At 42.6% G+C, this 19,180-nt stretch overlaps 1 long non-coding RNA gene across 1 annotated transcript; it reads left to right on the forward strand.

The window, feature by feature from the left end:
• Positions 1-8,260: 8,260 nt before the first annotated feature.
• On the forward strand, positions 8,261-10,377 carry LOC138948165 (uncharacterized). The gene is made up of 3 exons (XR_011449912.1): positions 8,261-8,548; positions 9,675-9,849; positions 10,288-10,377. It is a non-coding gene; the product is annotated as an uncharacterized lncRNA (long non-coding RNA).
• The last annotated feature ends 8,803 nt before the right edge of the window (positions 10,378-19,180 follow it).

Raw genomic sequence — 19,180 nt, forward strand, 5'->3', positions numbered from 1 at the left:
ATGGTAGAAAGACTCTTACACAGAATGAGGCAGAGCGTTGTTAAGATATCAAATAACCAAAGGGAAGTAATCGCTGTTTATGCATACGACATGTGTAATAGAGTAAGCGAGAGTTGTAGGGAACCTTTTCTCCTGGCACCTGAGAGAATAACAAGCATTGACATGAAATTTCATTTCAATGCTTGTTATTCTCTCAGGTGCCAGGAGAAAAGGATCCGTACAACTCCCGCTTACTTTATTACACATGTCGTATGCATTAATGGTAGAGTTTTAAAAACAAAGTAAATGCTAACGAATACACCTTTTTTTCAGACGGACAAAAGATAAATCCTAGTCAGGATGGCAGAGCAAGAAGAGGGCTCTGTGAGCAGGCAGCATGATGTGTCATCGCTCTGTCACGCGCATGACCCTGGAGGTAAATTGACCCACTGTACATATAAGGATAATATTCACATAATATATTCCATGACCTCCGTTCTTTGTCTCTTTTTATCCTGATGAACCGATCTTCCTGCTGATCTTATTACATCGCCTGTATAGGCTTGTGCACAGCCGAAGGCTCAAGGAAAATAACATAACATCGAAGACGGATAACAAACAGACAAACAAACAAGTCGCGTAAGGCGAAAATACAATATTTAGTCAAGTAGCTGTCGAACTCACAGAATGAAACTGAACGCAACACAACGCAGCAAGACCGTATACTCGTAGCATCGTCACTCCACCGCCCGTGGCAAAGGCAGTGCCAGTGGAATTGACAAGAAGAGCGGGGTATTCGTTGCGCTGAGAAGGATAGCACGCTTTTCTGTAGCTCTCTTCGTTTTAACTTTCTGAGCGTGTTTTTAATCCAAACATATCATATCTATATGTTTTTGGAATCAGGAACCGACAAGGAATAAGATGAAAGTGTTTTTAAATTGATTTCGAAAAAACAATTTTGATAATACTTTTTATATATTTAATTTTCAGAGCTTGTTGTTAATCCAAATATAACATATTTATATGTTTTTGGAATCAGCAAATAATGGAGAATAAGATGAACGTAAATTTGGATCGTTTTATAAAAGAAATAATTTTTTTACAATTTTCAGATTTTTAATGACCAAAGTCATCAATTAATTTTTAAGCCACCAAGCTGAAATGCAATACCGAAGTCCGGGCTTCGTCGAAGATTACTTGACCAAAATTTCAACCAATTTGGTTGAAAAATGAGGGCGTGACAGTGCCGCCTCAACTTTCACAAAAAGCCAGATATGACGTCATCAAAGACATTTATCAAAAAAATGAAAAAAAACGTCTGAGGATATCATACCCAGGAACTCTCATGTCAAATTTCATAAAGATCGGCCCAGTAGTTTAGTCTGAATCGCTCTACACACACACACACACACAGACAGACACACACACACACACACACACACACGCACATACACCACGACCCTCGTCTCGATTCCCCCCTCTATGTTAAAACATTTAGTCAAAACTTGACTAAATGTAAAAACAAACAAAATACATTGTGCTGCTTCAAAAATGGAGCCAGGTGCAACTTACCTTCTGACACAGAACTAATTGCCACCTTCAGCCCTATCGGTTCACAGTCTGCAGGGGTAAAACATATGTTTGTTTATTCTTCACATTTCCCTTATGGCAAAACAAAAGTTCAAGACTTGATTTTATTTTACACACAGACGTTTTCACTTGGTTGAATACAATATCAGCCACTGTCAGTGGACTGTTTAGACTATCACATTTTGAATCAAGGTGCACTGGTTACTTATAACCTTTTTGCAGCGTGATGAACCAAAGGGTGTTAACGCGTAAGCAAGCCTCTCGGAGAGCGTGGTATAATGTGACCATCATCCAATGACCCGCTTCTTCGTCTCTTTATGCTGCATACTTCCAAGGCTGTGTGTTAAGAATCACTAGTGGTTGATACGTGCCAAGGTAAACATTTCGATGTCTGCTTATCTATCAGCTCTGTTTCAATTTACAGGAGGAATGGATTTGCGGAACATCGGGGAAGTTCTGGGATCCTTGCAACAGAATTCAGAGCCGACTTTTATGCAAGGTAAATACGTGTCTCCCTCCATGTCCGTCTGTCTGCTTGACTGCCTGGTCACAGCTGATAGGCTCTCACCACATGAAACATCACAACTTTAAACTTTCTAGTTTTTTCTTCTTATAAATTCATGATTGATTTTAAAAATTCGGCGTATGCTGCCTGAATGGCGGGGTAAAAACGGTCATACACGTACAATTCAACTCGTGCTAAAAACATGAGTGACCGTGGGAGTCAAAGCCCATGAACGAAGAAGAAGAAGAAGATCATATACCCATGATTTGATAGGATTCAGGTGTCAACAATGCATGTCACTTTACAACAGTGACCTTTCCGCTGGCTGTGCTTTGGATCAGTGCATGGAAACAATATCTGTAAACTATAGTCTAATTAATAGACATATCCACCCATAATATACTTAGAACATTCTTTTGATCCACCCATAACATACCTAAAGCATTCTTTTCACATCTGGGTTTTTGAATGTCTGATTTGCATGAATATTTGTGTTGCAGATATGTTATGTTCTTTAAATTATATTGTAACCTTGCACGAGGCCTAGTTGTATACATGCAGAGTTATTACAGAGCTGTCAGCGTGAGTTCGTCCCCACGTTCGGCGAGAGATTTATTTCTCAGAGTCAACTTTGTGTGCAGACTCTCCTCGGTGTCCGAACACCCCCGTGTGTACACGCAAGCACAAGACCAAGTGCGCACGAAAAAATCCTGTAATCCATGTCAGAGTTCGGTGGGTTATAGAAACACGAAAATACCCAGCATGCTTCCTCCGAACGCGGCGTATGGCTGCATAAATGGCGGGGTAAAAACGGTCATACACGTAAAAGCCGTGGGAGTTTCAGCCCATGAACGAACAGACAAACAAAACATTACAGAGTGCATTTCAATCCATGCTTTTTAAAGAAATAAACAGGGTTTTTTTCTTTCTTGCGGTTGTGTCTAGGTTTCTCTACCACCCAAAGCGCAACAAAAACGTCTGTGCCTCGCAACTATTTTGGACTTGTTTTTTCTTCAGGTTTTATATAATCTACAAACATTCAATGTGTTCCACCTAAACACATCTTAAACGCATGTTTAATGGTTAACTACACAGTCCCAATGTTGGCAGTGGATGAAGCTACTAATTGTCAAATGATTTTGCGGTGTTCATCCCCATTCATATGGCGAGGGTCCTATGTGGCTCGCATGTGTTCATACTGAATCAGAAGGTGAAGGTCGTGTACAACTCGCATAATTTTAGGTACGTGTATCCGTGCTTGGATAACGTCATTCAATTCCCGAAGGACCCCTTTTCTACGATAATGCAGTTAACCACCTATCGACATGGCGTGGATCATACACGACTAACTCTTATTGCCTGTGTGACCCCCCCCCCCCCCACCCCCACCCCCCCTCTAAGTATGATTCTTACACGATCCACATGTTCTGGACTATGCATTTAAAAGCATGGTTGTATGAAAGGTACACAAAACCACATGTGCCACATCAGAAAAAGTTAAACTAAAAATGTGACATCTTCATCACAAATGTAAATTTTGACTCATCGTCCTTCACGAATTCATTCTATTTCAGCCAGCAGCGAAGTTGTTGCCCACAGCAACAGATCTCAGTGCATGCAAACAGACGATCTGGAGGAGGCATCAGACATCATTCAAGGGACAGGGCGAGTCATCCTGTGTGGGTTCCCAGGAACTGGCAAGACCACTGTGGGACACGCCCTCTTAAGACGCTGCAGAGAAGAAGGCTTCAAGCCCTACATCCTGTCCAAGCTGGAGGACTGGCACGCCCACATTGGACCAGGGAGGCGGAGCTTTGTCTTGATTGACGACTTGATGGGCGTGGTGCGTGTAAATAGACAGCAGTATGAAGAGTGGACAAAGATTCTGCGCAACATGCTTGAACTGATCAAGGCAGGAGACTGCGGTGTGGTGGTCACGTTGTATCCCCACGTGCTGCACGAGCTGCAACAACTGGAGACTGACTCTCAGAGCCCTCTGTTGGACAGTTCTGCAGTGGTGAGGCTGATGAAGGAGGATCTGGACACAGAGGTGAAGAGAGAACTGCTTGATTTCCACCTGAACCAGCTTCCCCTTCAGCCTTCACAGCAGCAAGAGGTGGTGGAGAGAATTGTGCAGGCAGACACCAGCGGCCCTGCGTTTCTCTGGTGCTGTCGTTACATGGTGGACCATTGGCAGGCAGTAGAGGACCCCGCTACTGTCTTCACGTCACCGGCTGAAGCGAACTCAGTGCTGTTAAAACAGATGTGTCTGCACGAAACACACGGTGACAGCTTTGCAGCAGTGTTTGTGCTTACTATGCTGGGTAAGGGTCGGTTCCTTCACAGGAAAGTGAGAGCGCAGGCTGAACTCTTGGATCACGGGTTTCAAGGACATTGTGACGATCATCTGGCAGAGTATGAAGCTTTTCTGCTCGGTTCTGTGCTGGCAAGTCAGGGTCGTGGATTTATCAGTCGCGTTATGTATGATGCTGCGGGATTCGCTCTCGGTCGCTCGTTTCGCTTGCCTACACTGCTAAGAGTGTGTGACGTCACCTTTCTCGTGCAGCATGTACGTGTTAACGTGAAAGTAGGGCAGTTGATGAGAGCGAAGAAAGTCTTGGATATACAGGTTGGGTCAAAATGTTTTGATACTGAGGCCCGTAAAACCCCAGATGTTCTCGAAAACTGTCAATCACTGGTAGAACGACTGCACGAAGAAGTCATCACGGGGAATTTGAAAGAAATCAGCCAACACCCTGCTCTGCAGTGTCCTGAGTTTCTGCTTGAAATGGAGAAATACTGCGAGAAGGAAAAACACAGTGAACACCACCTTCTAAGGGCCCTGGATACGGTGTACAACTTACCATTGATTTACTGGTCTGTCTACAACAAGTGTCACGGTCTGAGTGAATGGTGCATCAATAAAATGAACGCTGATCAATACTTACACCAGACACTGCATGACACCCTGCTGGCGTGTTGTCTCTTCCCGCATTTGGCTCATGAATTGGGACATAAGTCAGAGCAACTTTCATTTCGAGGCCTTTTGGCAGCAGCTATCTGTCAGTTTTTTACTGAGAAAAAGGTGTTGTCACGCGAATATATTGCAACTGCAAACTTTCACGGAATGATGACTGGGACAAAGGAATTTTGGCGACAGCTGTACTACCTGTGTGACACAGACCTACCCATTCCATTGAACCTGATCACAGTGCAGATGTCAGACAACAAACCGATTTCAAACCCTTCCCCTTTGGTCAGTGTCACGCTGTCAAATGACTCAGTGACGGTGAAGGTGAGGGACAGAGGGGACTGGTACCTGGCGCTGAGACTGCTGGCTGACAGGGAGGTGGACGAGACAGACCGTGACGGCAACACGCTGCTTCACATCGCTGTCGACAAGGGAAACCTGGAGGCCATCAAACTGGCCGTGAAGAGTGGAGCTTGCTTGACAAAGACAAACAACAAGGGCCTCACACCCTACCAGCTGGCACAGCGGCGGAGAAAGGAGTTGAACAACGCGACAGACAGAAACAAAATGGCATTCGATCTGTTGTCTGCAATACGTGGCGGTAACGACGTCACCGTGAAGACACTCCTGTGTTACGGAAGCAGTGTTCACGACAAGGACTATGAAGGAAAAACAGGTCTTTTAGTAGCGTGTACAGCGGGACAGGGAAACATCGCGGATCTGCTGATTGACCTTGGTGCTGATGTCAATGTCAGCGTAGCTTCACGGTGGGAGGATCCTCAAACACCGTTGTTCTTTGCTTGCCATACGGGTCTGATACGTACAGTTGAGCTGCTCTTGAAACACAACGCCGTCATCGATGCAATATATGAATGGAAACAGACAGCCCTTCACTGTGCGTGTCAGTGCGAGTCCCACACAGCCAGCGCCGACATCACCCGTCTCCTGCTGGACGCTGGGGCTGATGTGAATGCAGAGGATACGTGGGGCAGTACACCGCTACACTACGCAGCATGGAATGGTTATACAGAAACTCTGAGACGGTTGATTCATCATGAAGCTGATCTGAATGCAACAGACAATTGGGGCAGAACACCCTTACGCTGCGCATACACGGCAAGCAAACCTGGTATCATCATCACCCAGCTGGTAGAAGCAGGAGCGGAGATAGGCCGTGTTCACCAGGCAGTGGTGCGTGGTGATGTTGACGCCTTGATGGCTCTCCTCCAACAGGGAGCTGACGTGAACCAGAACGACACCAGTATGGATTATAGTCTGTTGCACGCTGCCTGTCTGATGGGGCGCACTGACATCGTTACCTGCCTGACTCAACACGGGGCGAAGGTGAATGCTGTGGATGCCATGAAGAAAACACCTCTACACTACGTCTGTGCTGCTGGTCAAACACATGTAGCGCGACAACTCATTGACGAAGGAGCCGATGTGAATGCAAGGGACAAGTCTCAGTCAACACCACTTCACGGAGCTGCTGATAAGGGAAACATTGAGATAGTTGTCTGTCTGTTAGAACATGGTGCTCAGGTTGATGCAACTGCTGATAATAACACCACACGGCTACACACAGCCTGTGAGAATGGTCACGCTGAGACAGCTCAGTGTCTTCTGCAGCATGGAGCAGACGTGAACGCTGTATCAGAGTGCAATGAGACACCGCTACACACAGCCTGTAAGAATGGTCACACTGAGACAGCTCAGTGTCTCCTGCAGCATGGAGCCGACGTGAACGCTGCATCAACGTTGAAAGGCACACCGCTACACACAGCCTCTGAGAAAGGTCACACTGAGACAGCTCAGTATCTCCTGCAGCATGGAGCCAAAGTGAACGCTGTATCAACGTTTGGCACACCGCTACACACAGCCTGTAGGAAAGGTCACACTCAGACAGCTCAGTGTCTCCTGCAGCATGGAGCCGACGTGAACGCTGTATCAAAGTGGAATGGGACACCGCTACACACAGCCTGTAGGAATAGTCACACTGAGACAGCTCAGTGTCTCCTGCAGCATGGAGCCGACGTGAACGCTGTATCAGAGAGGTATGGCACACCGCTACACACAGCCTGTGAGAATGGTCACACTGAGACAGCTCAGTATCTCCTGCAGCATGGAGCCAACGTGAACTCTGTATCAACGTTGTATGACGCACCGCTACACACAGCCTGTGAGAATGGTCACACTGAGACAGCTCAGTGTCTCCTGCAGCATGGAGCCGACGTGAACGCTGTATCAAAGTGGAATGGAACACCGCTACACACAGCCTGTGCTAATGGTCACAGTGAGACAGCTCAGTGTCTCCTGCTGCATGTAGCCGACGTGAACGCTGTATCAGAGTGGAATGAGACACCGCTACACACAGCCTGTGAGAATAGTCACACTGAGACAGCGCAGTGTCTCCTGCAGCATGGAGCCGACGTGAACGCTGTATCAACGTTGTATGTCACACCGCTACACACAGCCTGTGAGAATGGTCACACTGAGACAGCGCAGTGTCTACTGCAGCATGGAGCCAACGTGAACGCTGTATCAAAGAGGCATGGCACACCGCTACACACAGCCTGTAAGAAAGGTCACACGGAGACAGCGCAGTGTCTTCTGCAGCATGGAGCCGACGTGAACGCTGTATCAACGTTTGGCACACCGCTACACAGAGCCTGTGCGAATGGTCACACTGAGACAGCGCAGTGTCTACTGCAGCATGGAGCCAAAGTGAACGCTGTATCAAAGTTGTATGTCACACCGCTACACACAGCCTGTGAGAATAGTCACACTGAGACAGCGCAGTGTCTCCTGCAGCATGGAGCCGACGTGAACGCTGTATCAACGTTGTATGTCACACCGCTACACACAGCCTGTGAGAATGGTCACACTGAGACAGCACAGTATCTCCTGCAGCATGGAGCCAACGTGAACGCTGTATCAAAGAGGAATGGCACACCGCTTGACGTGGCCAGAAAGAACCCACAGCACTGTGACGACTTGGTGACGCTGCTTGTCCAACACGGTGCTGTCAGCAGAGATCAGGTCACAAGGACAACACGAAGTGGCCGACACATGTCTGCTTTGTTTGGTTTCCGTTGACTGGATGACATTTGTTACTTTCTTTTACTGCGTTAAAGGAAAAGTCCAAGGTTTAGGGTCACTTTTGATATGTTGACCCTCTTAATTCATCAACCACAAATGCGTGTGTAAAAATGAACACAGAAATCCAAAAATTATACTTTGACTCGTTTTTGGTTGTTCTGAATCGTTCCATCGCGCGCGCAGTCTTGGCTCATGACCTTGTGCACATACGTGTGCTACGTCACGAGCCTTGAACAACAAATATGGCCGGCTCAAGCAGTGAGGAAGACAAGTGGAATACGGACCGGTTTTCAGCCAGCCTGAGGTTTTTAGCGTGCCCGTTTGAGCCTCTTCGTCGTCAAAATGCTGGCGAGGCCACAAGGAACTGCTTGAAACAGAGCCAGCATAAGCGGCAATACGAAATGGTATGTGATTCTCTTTGTTGTGATGTTGACACACTAGTCCGTAGTCGCTACCTCTTGCATGCTAGATCGAAGTCAGGTGTGTTTTTCACAGATCAGTTGATGTTCTTCCACAGATCTGTAAGCATGTAAAGATTATGGATTTATGCTATTATTTCAGGCATCTGGTGTTGTTTATTTTCCTATCTTTTATCAAGGATTTCGTCCTTGAACTGCCCAGTTTAGAATAAATGCTTCCACAGTGACTGACAGTGATGTTCACACGCGACTATCTTTATTTTCTCTTGGAAGGCTGAGTAATTTTTCAGTCACACAACGAAACATGTAGACAGCAAGTTAACATTGCGCAAAGCCTGTTTCTTGCGGACAAAACTGTAATTATCCTGGTATTTTTATTTGCGACAATAAGACACTACATGACATCGACACCACTAAACAGTGAAACTTTTTTGAAATGGCGGTGGGCTGCTTTCATGTGCTAATACTAATAGTGATCCTGACATTTTTCTTGCGAAACGGTCAAAGGGAAGTAATAAATGAATTTAGTTTTTTTAAACGAGCACACGTGATTTCCGATCTCAAACTAGATCTGAAATCAAGATTTTCTGAGCAGTGGCGAAACGCTGATGGCGTGATATCGCAAGCCGTTTTGGAAGCAAATAAGCACTGTCAGTGTCAGACATATGCTGAAACACAATTACAGCAGTTCAAACTTTTTGATTATTGATTTTTAGGAGGACGCAATATCGGACAGTCACACTACAAAAAGACAATGCGTTAGTGCATAGATCGGTATTCTCAAACGTCACGAACAGACAGTACGTTGCTACTATATATTTTACTGTATTAACAAAACCTCACAGTCCCATTAAAAATGTGTGGTGTGTGCCGAATAGCAACCATATGAGATTCAGTCAGTGGGACCCTGAATACTAGGGTAAAAACGGGTTATTGACTCTCATTGCATGAATTTTTAAACTGAATATGTATGTACTACTGTTCGTGTTGTTTTTGTGATCCACTGCAATTTCTGTGTATACCTTAGAATCTCAAGGTATTATTTGAATGGGGCATACAGATGATGCATTTTGCCATGATCACAGAGTGATACGTGTATTTTGCTTATCAGGTGTCAGTGCAGAAACTCCAAGAGGGAACGAAATTCAAATATCTGGAAAACCTGGATGAGGAGATAGACAGCCTAACAGCACATCCTCCTATGTTTGCTCGGACATCTACTACCTTCAAACTGCATACTATGCGTACACACAGGAATATGGACGACTCAACATTGATCAAAATGGGTAAGTAACACAACACAAACAGATGATTTCCACTATGATAGATTTATTTATCTGAAAGTAAAATTGACAACAGAGTGTACAATTTGTTTTCAAATACGAAAATATCACATCGGGTTAAAAAAACACAACAACCATCATATATCATAATCATTAAAACTATTCTTTATTTCTAAACGCATACATATCAGCATAGTTTATTCATGTAAACATCCTCATTTCGGTTCCCAGTCTATCTGAAATCAAGGTAAGATATATGCCAGAAAGAATAGCGATCACAGTGCTTCAGCATGAATTTGAAAACCTGCTCTACGTCATATAGACACAGCGTGTCTAATGATTCTATCCACCCTCTCCAAACAAACACGTACACGTTTTCTCTGGTACGAATGTCTTAAAAGCTCAAACTAAGCTGCTGTTTTATTCTGTCTTGCTTTGCAGGAAATACAGGCACGTCGCTTACCCATAACAGGCAGCTGGTGCGCTAGCGAGTGGGGTTTCTCGGCAGAAGCATCAGAGTACCATTACCAACCTGTACAGTCAAAACAATCAGAGATACTTTTCCAAACGGATGAAGAGTGGGGTTCAAACTCCCTGAGCTACAGAAGGCTGAAATATACTTTTACAAATCGTGTGACTGTGTTGAACTAGTATCTTTGGTTGAACAGATTCCTGCATGGTTTGAAGATGATACTGAGTTGTCACGTGGTCCGGTACATGGTTCACATTCTGCAACATTTTGTTCCAGACTTTTTCCACTGTTGGTGTACTCCAGCATCAGGTAGTCAGTCCATGAGCCGGTCAGCATAGCTTGTGTCCAGTATTGTCCGTTTGCCTGTTGCCTGAAACATGGTTTTTGGGAAGTAACTAACGATCTCTGCACACATTTTAACATGTGAATAAGAACAGAAAAGTTTGTCAAAAGTATACATAGTTTAATTTGCATTTACTTCAAGACCAGACTTTCTTCTCGTTCATTATTTCTTCATAAAGATTCTGGAAATTAACAAAATGTTTCCCCCTATCAAGGCCTCCTAACTTTTTAAATGCAGGTCGGTTTGTTGTCATCTGTGCATTACTACCTCTTGCCACCCGTGCGGTCATTGCCACCAGGTATCTCAACAATCAAACCGTCTATACAGGCTTAAAGGCACGTCCTTTTTCAAAACAGGATTGCTCACTACACAGATCTGCGAAGACTTTTACATAGAAAAAAAATCTCTTGACTTGAACATATACCAGGAATAAACATCCTGACTGGTTTTTGGAGCTGGATTTTTTAGGGAATGTTTTACACGTGTGGCGTTTAAGAAATTAATTCATAAAATTCTACATTCGCAAAGAGAGTACCCATACAGAGTGTTCAGTTCTGGTATTTTTCAAAACGGAAGGATGGCCATATCCCATGTAAAAGCCTGGTAAGATTTGAGATTTTGAACCCAATCGTTTACACGGGAAGAGCTGTCCATTTAGGAGGAGGCATCCATGCCTGGATGAGAAATACACTGATAACACAGAAAAAGCACGAGTTTAACCTGCATATTCACAAAACTGGTTCATTGGCCCGGCAAAGGGAACACATGTTAGTTATGTTAAGAGAACATCACGAAGAAAGCCTTTCTGCACAAATGTACATCTTCTATGAATTATATTCTAAAACGCCATATGTCTAATGCATTCCACACACAAAATCCAGCTCCAAGAAGCAGTGAGGCTGTTGATTATTGGTATGTGTTCAAGTCGACAGATGATTTTACCTGTGTAAACTGAGCCTTGGCAGATCTGATATAGTGAGCAAAGACCTGCATTTTTTAAAACGTGTTCAGAGGCTTTGAAATGGTTAAACATTTTGTTTATTTAATTAAGTAGTCTTTATGAAGAAACAAGAAGGGCAAAGCCCATATGACTCACATGCTTGACCTTGACCTTTACATGACCTTGACCAAGGTCAAGGTCATCCAAGGTCATGCACACAAAGCTGTTAATTCAAGACATAGGAAGTACAATGGTGCTTATTGGCTCTTTCTACCATGAGATATGGTCACTTTTAGTAATTCACTACCTTATTTTGGTCACATTTCATAAGGGTCAAAGTGACCTTGACCTTGATCATATGTGACCAAATGTGTCTCATGATGAAAGCATAACATGTGCCCCACATAATTTTTAAGTTTGAAACAGTTATCTTCCATAGTTCAGGGTCAAGGTCACTTCAAAATATGTATACAATCCAACTTTGAAGAGCTCCTGTGACCTTGACCTTGAAGCAAGGTAAACCAAACTGGTATCAAAAGATGGGGCTTACTTTGCCCTATATATCATATATAGGTGAGGTATTCAATCTCAAAAACTTCAGAGAAAATGTGAAAAATGTGAAAAATAGCTGTTTTTTAGACAACATTTATGGCCCCTGCGACCTTGACCTTGAAGCAAGGTCAAGATGCTATGTATGTTTTTTGGGGCCTTGTCATCATACACCATCTTGCCAAATTTGGTACTGATAGACTGAATAGTGTCCAAGAAATATCCAACGTTAAAGTTTTCCGGACGGACGGACGACTCGGGTGAGTACATAGACTCACTTTTGCTTCGCATGTGAGTCAAAAAATAACAATAAGGAAGGCAAATGGGTTGAAATGCAAATTAGATTCCTTTTGACGAACTTTTTATGTTCTTCTTCACGTGTTACATTATGCGTACGTAGATCGCAAGATATTTTCGAAAAAATTCATAGATAAGCCAATCTGCAAACGGACAAAAATTCACAATATTTATGAAGCCAATAAATTTGACTCAAGAACAAAGCTTATGTGTTTGAGGTGATGTGCATGGGTATGAATGTTGAATGAGTCCGTCAAAGATACCCTCCATGTCGCCTCACAGTGGAACCTACCATTAAAATTATACCACCTTAAATTACCTTGCTCTTTCAAATGTACTGCTTAAACTTCTTGAACATGCAACTCTTGCTGTCTACCATAAAGACCATCAGGTCAACAACATACTCGTGAATGTTTTGTTTTGGTCTATAATTAAACATTTCAGAAAATACCCTTTTTTATATTTTTTTTATTCGGAAGCATACTGACTTTATTTGAAACTACTTCGACAGATATAGTTTTGCAGGTTGACGGGAGGTGAGTTACGAAAGAAATTCAATCCATATGTCGCTCAGCACAGAAAGCATAAACGATTAACATGAGTAGAAATGAACTTGTACTTGTTTTCATAATGTATTATTTGGATGGTATCTGTCAAAGACACTTTCTCGTTTTTTGCAAAGCTAGAATAAGGCACTAATTTTCAAAACAAAACAAAAATCTTACGATGAATGGCACGTTGGTTTTCTCCTGTGGTGATTCTGGACGGTAGGAACAGGACTGGTCAACAGTTGCGTTGTGATCACGGAGAACCGGGAAATCTGGAATGGTCTCAGTGTCTAGTGACCTGTTCTGACCAGTGGCCGTGAGTGATGATGAAAGGTCTGGAAGTAAAAGAAGAGAGAAAATGAGTGTGAGTATAAATCAATTCGAAAGTATGCTTCTGATCTATACAGTACACTGAACATTTAGACACCCTCTGGAAGTCGTCTGGATGTGTATCCATGTTGTAGCAATTAGACTGGTTTTGCGTCTCTCAGTCAATGCAGAAAGATTAATTCCCTGCACAATTCGTAATCTTCTTGTCTCTAGCATGCAGGTGTCTGTTTACCTTACCGGTTGCACATCCACCAAAAGTTTAGATCTGGTAAAAATAGCATTAAACCATGATTCCAGCAAACGCTGCCAATTTCATGAATTGATATCAGGGGATAGTTTGCGACTGAATAGAATAGATAACGTGACACACGCATTGTCTTACGTGTCCACAACCCTGACTACTTTTTATATTTAGTCAAGTTTTGACTAAATATTTTAACATCGAGGGGGAATCGAAACGAGGGTCGTGGTGTATGTGCGTGTGTCTGTGTGTGTGTGTGTCTGTGTGTGTGTGTGTGTGTAGAGCGATTCAGACTAAACTACTGGACCGATCTTTATGAAATTTGACATGAGAGTTCCTGGGTATGAAATCCCCGAACGTTTTTTTCATTTTTTTGATAAATGTCTTTGATGACGTCATATCCGGCTTTTCGTGAAAGTTGAGGCGGCACTGTCACGCCCTCATTTTTCAACCAAATTGGTTGAAATTTTGGTCAAGTAATCTTCGACGAAGCCCGGACTTCGGTATTGCATTTCAGCTTGGTGGCTTAAACATTAATTAATGACTTTGGTCATTAAAAATCTGAAAATTGTAAAAAAAAATAAAAATTTATAAAACGATCCAAATTTACGTTTATCTTATTCTCCATCATTTGCTGATTCCAAAAACATATAAATATGTTATATTCGGATTAAAAACAAGCTCTGAAAATTAAATATATAAAAATTATTATCAAAATTAAATTGTCCAAATCAATTTAAAAACACTTTCATCTTATTCCTTGTCGGTTCCTGATTCCAAAAACATATAGATATGATATTTTTGGATTAAAAACACGCTCAGAAAGTTAAAACAAAGAGAGGTACAGAAAAGCGTGCTATCCTTCTTAGCGCAACTACTACCCCGCTCTTCTTGTCAATTTCACTGCCTATGCCGTGAGCGGTGGACTACGAGTATACGGTCTTGCTGCGTTGCATTGCGTTCAGTTTCATTCTGTGAGTTCGACAGCTACTTGACTAAATGTTGTATTTTCGCCTTACGCGACTTATTACTCTTACTCTTAGCTCAGCTCAGACAGTTCTGTAACTCTGTAGATCTAGCCTGTGGCGCATCTGTACTCCAGCGAATATCAGCTGGACCCAGACACACTGTTCTGCACCAATTCGTATTCGCTGCGCAGCAAAACAATGTTTACGTGTATGCATGAAAATAAAAGCATGTACTCTGACCTTCAACGCATTCCTTCTTGTGAGATAATCCGCCTCGGAGTTTCGATGGCTCGTCGACTGTACCAGCCTCGCGTAATACTGCCCTCTCCGGACTTTTATGAAGGGAAGACACTGCCAGTGGTCAAAACATTTGTTTCAGGGATGAAACGCCAACTTTTGTGCTGCAGAAAAATGGCGAAATCTGTGTCCAGAAAGTGCCCGACACTTTGAAATCTGCACGCTTGTGCTGCACACATCTCTTCCATTTCCACAAGAGACTCAGAGTTTTGTGAGGGAAAGTGTGCTATGAAATGCCTGGGGACATTGACGAGTTGTTGCAGTTTGCGGCTGCCCTCCACCGAGGCATTCTTTTCGGGCATACAGTGGTGACTTTTCTGTGTGAAAATCAAGCTGGTACTAGTGGTAGAATCAACACAATAACTTGTGACGTCACAGTGTACCGACGTCACAGTGTACCAAAAATCACGTGACCACTACTTGACCCCAGGCGACTTGTCTTGGTTAGCCCCGCAACACTAAATCTGCAACTACAACAACAACAAATTTTTTTCAAATTTTAAAATATTTTTCCAGAGATGTTTGTAACATTTGGCATTCGATTTTCAAGTTTTTGGGGATATTTAAAAACCTTGGACTTTTCCTTTAAGGGATCAGGTTAGGTTCTAGGTGCTAGGTCCCCCCTTTCCCTGTGTCCTATCCATGCAAGGTTTGGAGTCTCCATCCATTAAATCACAAATAACACCAAAAAACATGTGATACGTTTCCCATCGTGTACATTTGTTTCTGTACATTTTAGAGCTATTGATCGCCTTTAAATACCTGTTTTATACGACCCCCCGCGGGTTAGGGGGAGTCCCATATTGGTTGGGACGAGAAAGAATTTACCCGATGCTCCCCAGCATGTCGTAAGAGGCAACTAACGGATTCTGTTTCTCCTTTTACCCTTGTTAAGTGTTTCTTGTATAGAATATAGTCAATTTTTGTAAAGATTTTAGTCAAGCAGTATGTAAGAAATGTTAAGTCCTTTGTACTGTAAACTTGCATTCTCCCAGTAAGGTCCTATATTGTACTACGTTGCAAGCCCCTGGAGCAAATTTTTGATTAGTGCTTTTGTGAACAAGAAACAATTGACAAGTGGCTCTATCCCATCTTCCCCCTTCCCTCGTCGCGATATAGCCTTAGTGGTTGAAAACGACGTAAAACACCAAATAAAGAATGTTTTATACGGAGATAATTTCCTTTCACTAATATTATGGTCAATTTTGCTACCCAACACAGTCAGTTGACTCTCTGTTCCTCAAAAACAGTTCGTGTTTTGAATTATTAATTAATTTATTTATGCCAACATTTTTGTTTTGTATGAAACATCTATAAATATGTTGCTTTTTATATCAGATTAGCATATCGAACACTAATTTGTATTTACAACTGTGACAATTTTACTTTAGGTGCTAAAATACCCCTGCCCCAAGTATGGGACGATGAGCACGAGAGGGAAGGGGTTTTACATCATGACACGCGAGAAGTGCACAGTGCACAGAGCCACATATTTCTCTTATTTTCAAAACAATTAATCATTGTTGGCCGGAAACAATTCTCCTGCATGATTTTGACCCGATGTTTGTGATTTTGTTTGTCACCTGTTTATCTACAATGGCGTATTTCGGACCTGGGAGCCAAACAACATGAAACACGCTTCAGTGCACTCTTATGTAGAACATCTGCAAACAACATGAAGCACGCTTCAGTGCACTCTTATGTAGAACATCTGCAAACAACATGAAGCACGCTTCAGTGCACTCTTATGTAGAACATCTGCAAACAACATGAAGCACGCTTCAGTGCACTCTTATGTAGAACATCTGCAAACAAAAGTGTCAGAACAAATCTTGCTCAGCATGTTCAATTTCACCCAACACAGGTATCCACATGTAAAAAGGAGAATCAGTGTGCTGGGTGTTTCAGACATATGTTGCTTTGAGTGGAACTGGCGAGAACATTGGTCATGACACACCCTTTTCATGTGAAATGCCGATGTTTTGTCTTCGATCTTTGCACCGTGCATCAGAGCATGCTTAGCCAGAGTTCCGCCAGATGATTGAGCCAATCATTTCTGATCTCTTTGCTTGGTGAGTGCCAGATGGGAGCTGAGCGGGCAACCATGCCCCGGACGTGAAGCACCTCACCAATAAGGTCTTGTAATATCGAGACGGATCGCCAGGAGCTATACAATGGCCTTGTTGGCTGCTTTGGTGATTCTGAGCAAATGCCAGATTTACTGGACTCTGATATCCACAAAAGGCGAGACTAGTCTATCACCATATCCTTGAACGAACGGCTATGGGGTATTTGTTAACATCTTGGTCTGTCAGGTCAGCTCGTCCTGTTGTTTTGTCATGAAGGGATGTTAGATTTGCAACAAGACGACGAACTGATTTTGACTAATCTTTTGCTGTCTGCAGTTGATGTACTCATACTGCATTAGACACACATGATCTTTACATGGGTAATGTTGTGGTTGGAGCCGGGGTGTGCTCTCCCGCCTAATAATGCCAACACATACTTGTACAGTGAGTGTCAGGATTGCCAGTGGTGCAGTGGTGATGCAAGTGATTAGTTCCAGCCAAGATAGAAAGACACTAGTTCATTTCACTCTAACGCGACTGCAGATCTGCAAGGAAACTTATGGCAGGGGAAATAAGCTTAACTGAAGACGAATAAGTGGAGTAACCGTTCTTCAACGGATTGCTCTCACTGATCTAAACATTTAGGCTTAGACAAAGAAACTACAATGGGAAGAAGGATAACTTCCTCATTGGGCATGCTTAGAAATGAGAATGGCTAAATATGAGTTATTCCCCTTTGCTGCATGCTGATCAGGCTGTCTCTTGCTTTGTTATGACTAGTACAGTCGATCTTTCTCATGTTGTGACTTGCTTTATTTTCACATTTTCGGTATTTAAAACAGCAAACACACACACACACACACACACACACACACACACGCACACACACACACACACACACATACACTGAAGAAGTTTCCATTCTGATTCGGTTATTTTATTTGGTGCTATATGTTTGCTTCACATTGTTTCTTCTTTTACATTGCTTGAGGTATCCCAATTCGCTAAACACATCCATAATGCATGCATGGCTCATTCAAAAGAGGGCAACTGAACAACTGATGCCCAATAGCAATAAATACTGAACAACTGAACAATAAATAGCAATAAATGATGACAGTGCCAAGTTTTTAAGTACAAAGTGAAATCATGTGACTGGACAAAGGCACAATTACAAAATACAAATAAAAAAATCGTGGCCCATTTTAAATTAAGTTCTCAGCTCATGGGGAAGCATAAGATGACCCTAGAAACCGAAATTAGGAGACCTCCCGCCCCCAGGGCAGACTAAAAAAAAAAAGGGGGGGGGGGGGGGGGGGCTAATTTGTGAAAAAGTATAAAAGGAATCAAAAACTGTATACATGTATTTAGTTAATACCCCAAAAATTGTATAGTATATACAATGTCAGACCCTAAAGAAAGTTTGTTAGTCATTGCTTAGGCAAAACAAAGCAAAATAGTCTGTTTACGGTATCCCGACCAACCCTATTTTTCCCCGCCAACCCTAGACCTTTTTTTTGGCATTTGGAGAAAAAGAAAAAAAATCAATTTTGTTCCTGTTTTTTTGCAAAATAATTTAAAAAGATGGTTATAAAAAAAAAATTAAGAAAAGCCGACCTACCGACCCTCTTTTTGTGTGCCTATGTTACTGTAAACAGACCAAAAGGTACATCAAAAACAACACACCAGGGATGCTACTCTCCCCTTAAAAATAGCCATGAGTCATAGGTGTGACGTTTGAATCTTTTAGCTAAATAAAACCATAGGCAATTGATCGGAAATATCAGGAAAAATCTTACAAGTTTATTATTTGTTTGCTTGGACCAATCCTCTTGCCGAAGTGTTTTACAGTAAAAATTGATTTTACGTCAAAAATATCACAGGAATATCGAATGTTGAGGTAAGGCTGGGATAGCCAAGTTCAAGAATAACGGAAGGTGACTGTTGAATCTTTTTGAAAATGTATAAAAATATAGATGGTAGGCAATTCAAAATTAAAACAAGAAGGGCAAAGCCCATACGACTCACATGCTTTACACATTTTTCCTACCAAAATACATGTGACCTTGACCCAAGGTCAAGGTCATCCAAGGTCATGCAACACAAAGCTGTTAATTCAAGACATAGGAAGTACAATGGAGCTTATCAGGCTCTTTCTACCATGAGATATGGTCACTTTTAGTGGTTCACTACCTTATTTTGGTCACATTTCATAAGGGTCAAAGTGACCTTGACCTTGATCATATGTGACCAAATGTGTCTCATGATGAAAGCATAACA

This window comes from Littorina saxatilis, linkage group LG15 (assembly GCF_037325665.1).
Source record: "Littorina saxatilis isolate snail1 linkage group LG15, US_GU_Lsax_2.0, whole genome shotgun sequence".
NCBI lineage: Eukaryota > Metazoa > Mollusca > Gastropoda > Littorinimorpha > Littorinidae > Littorina > Littorina saxatilis.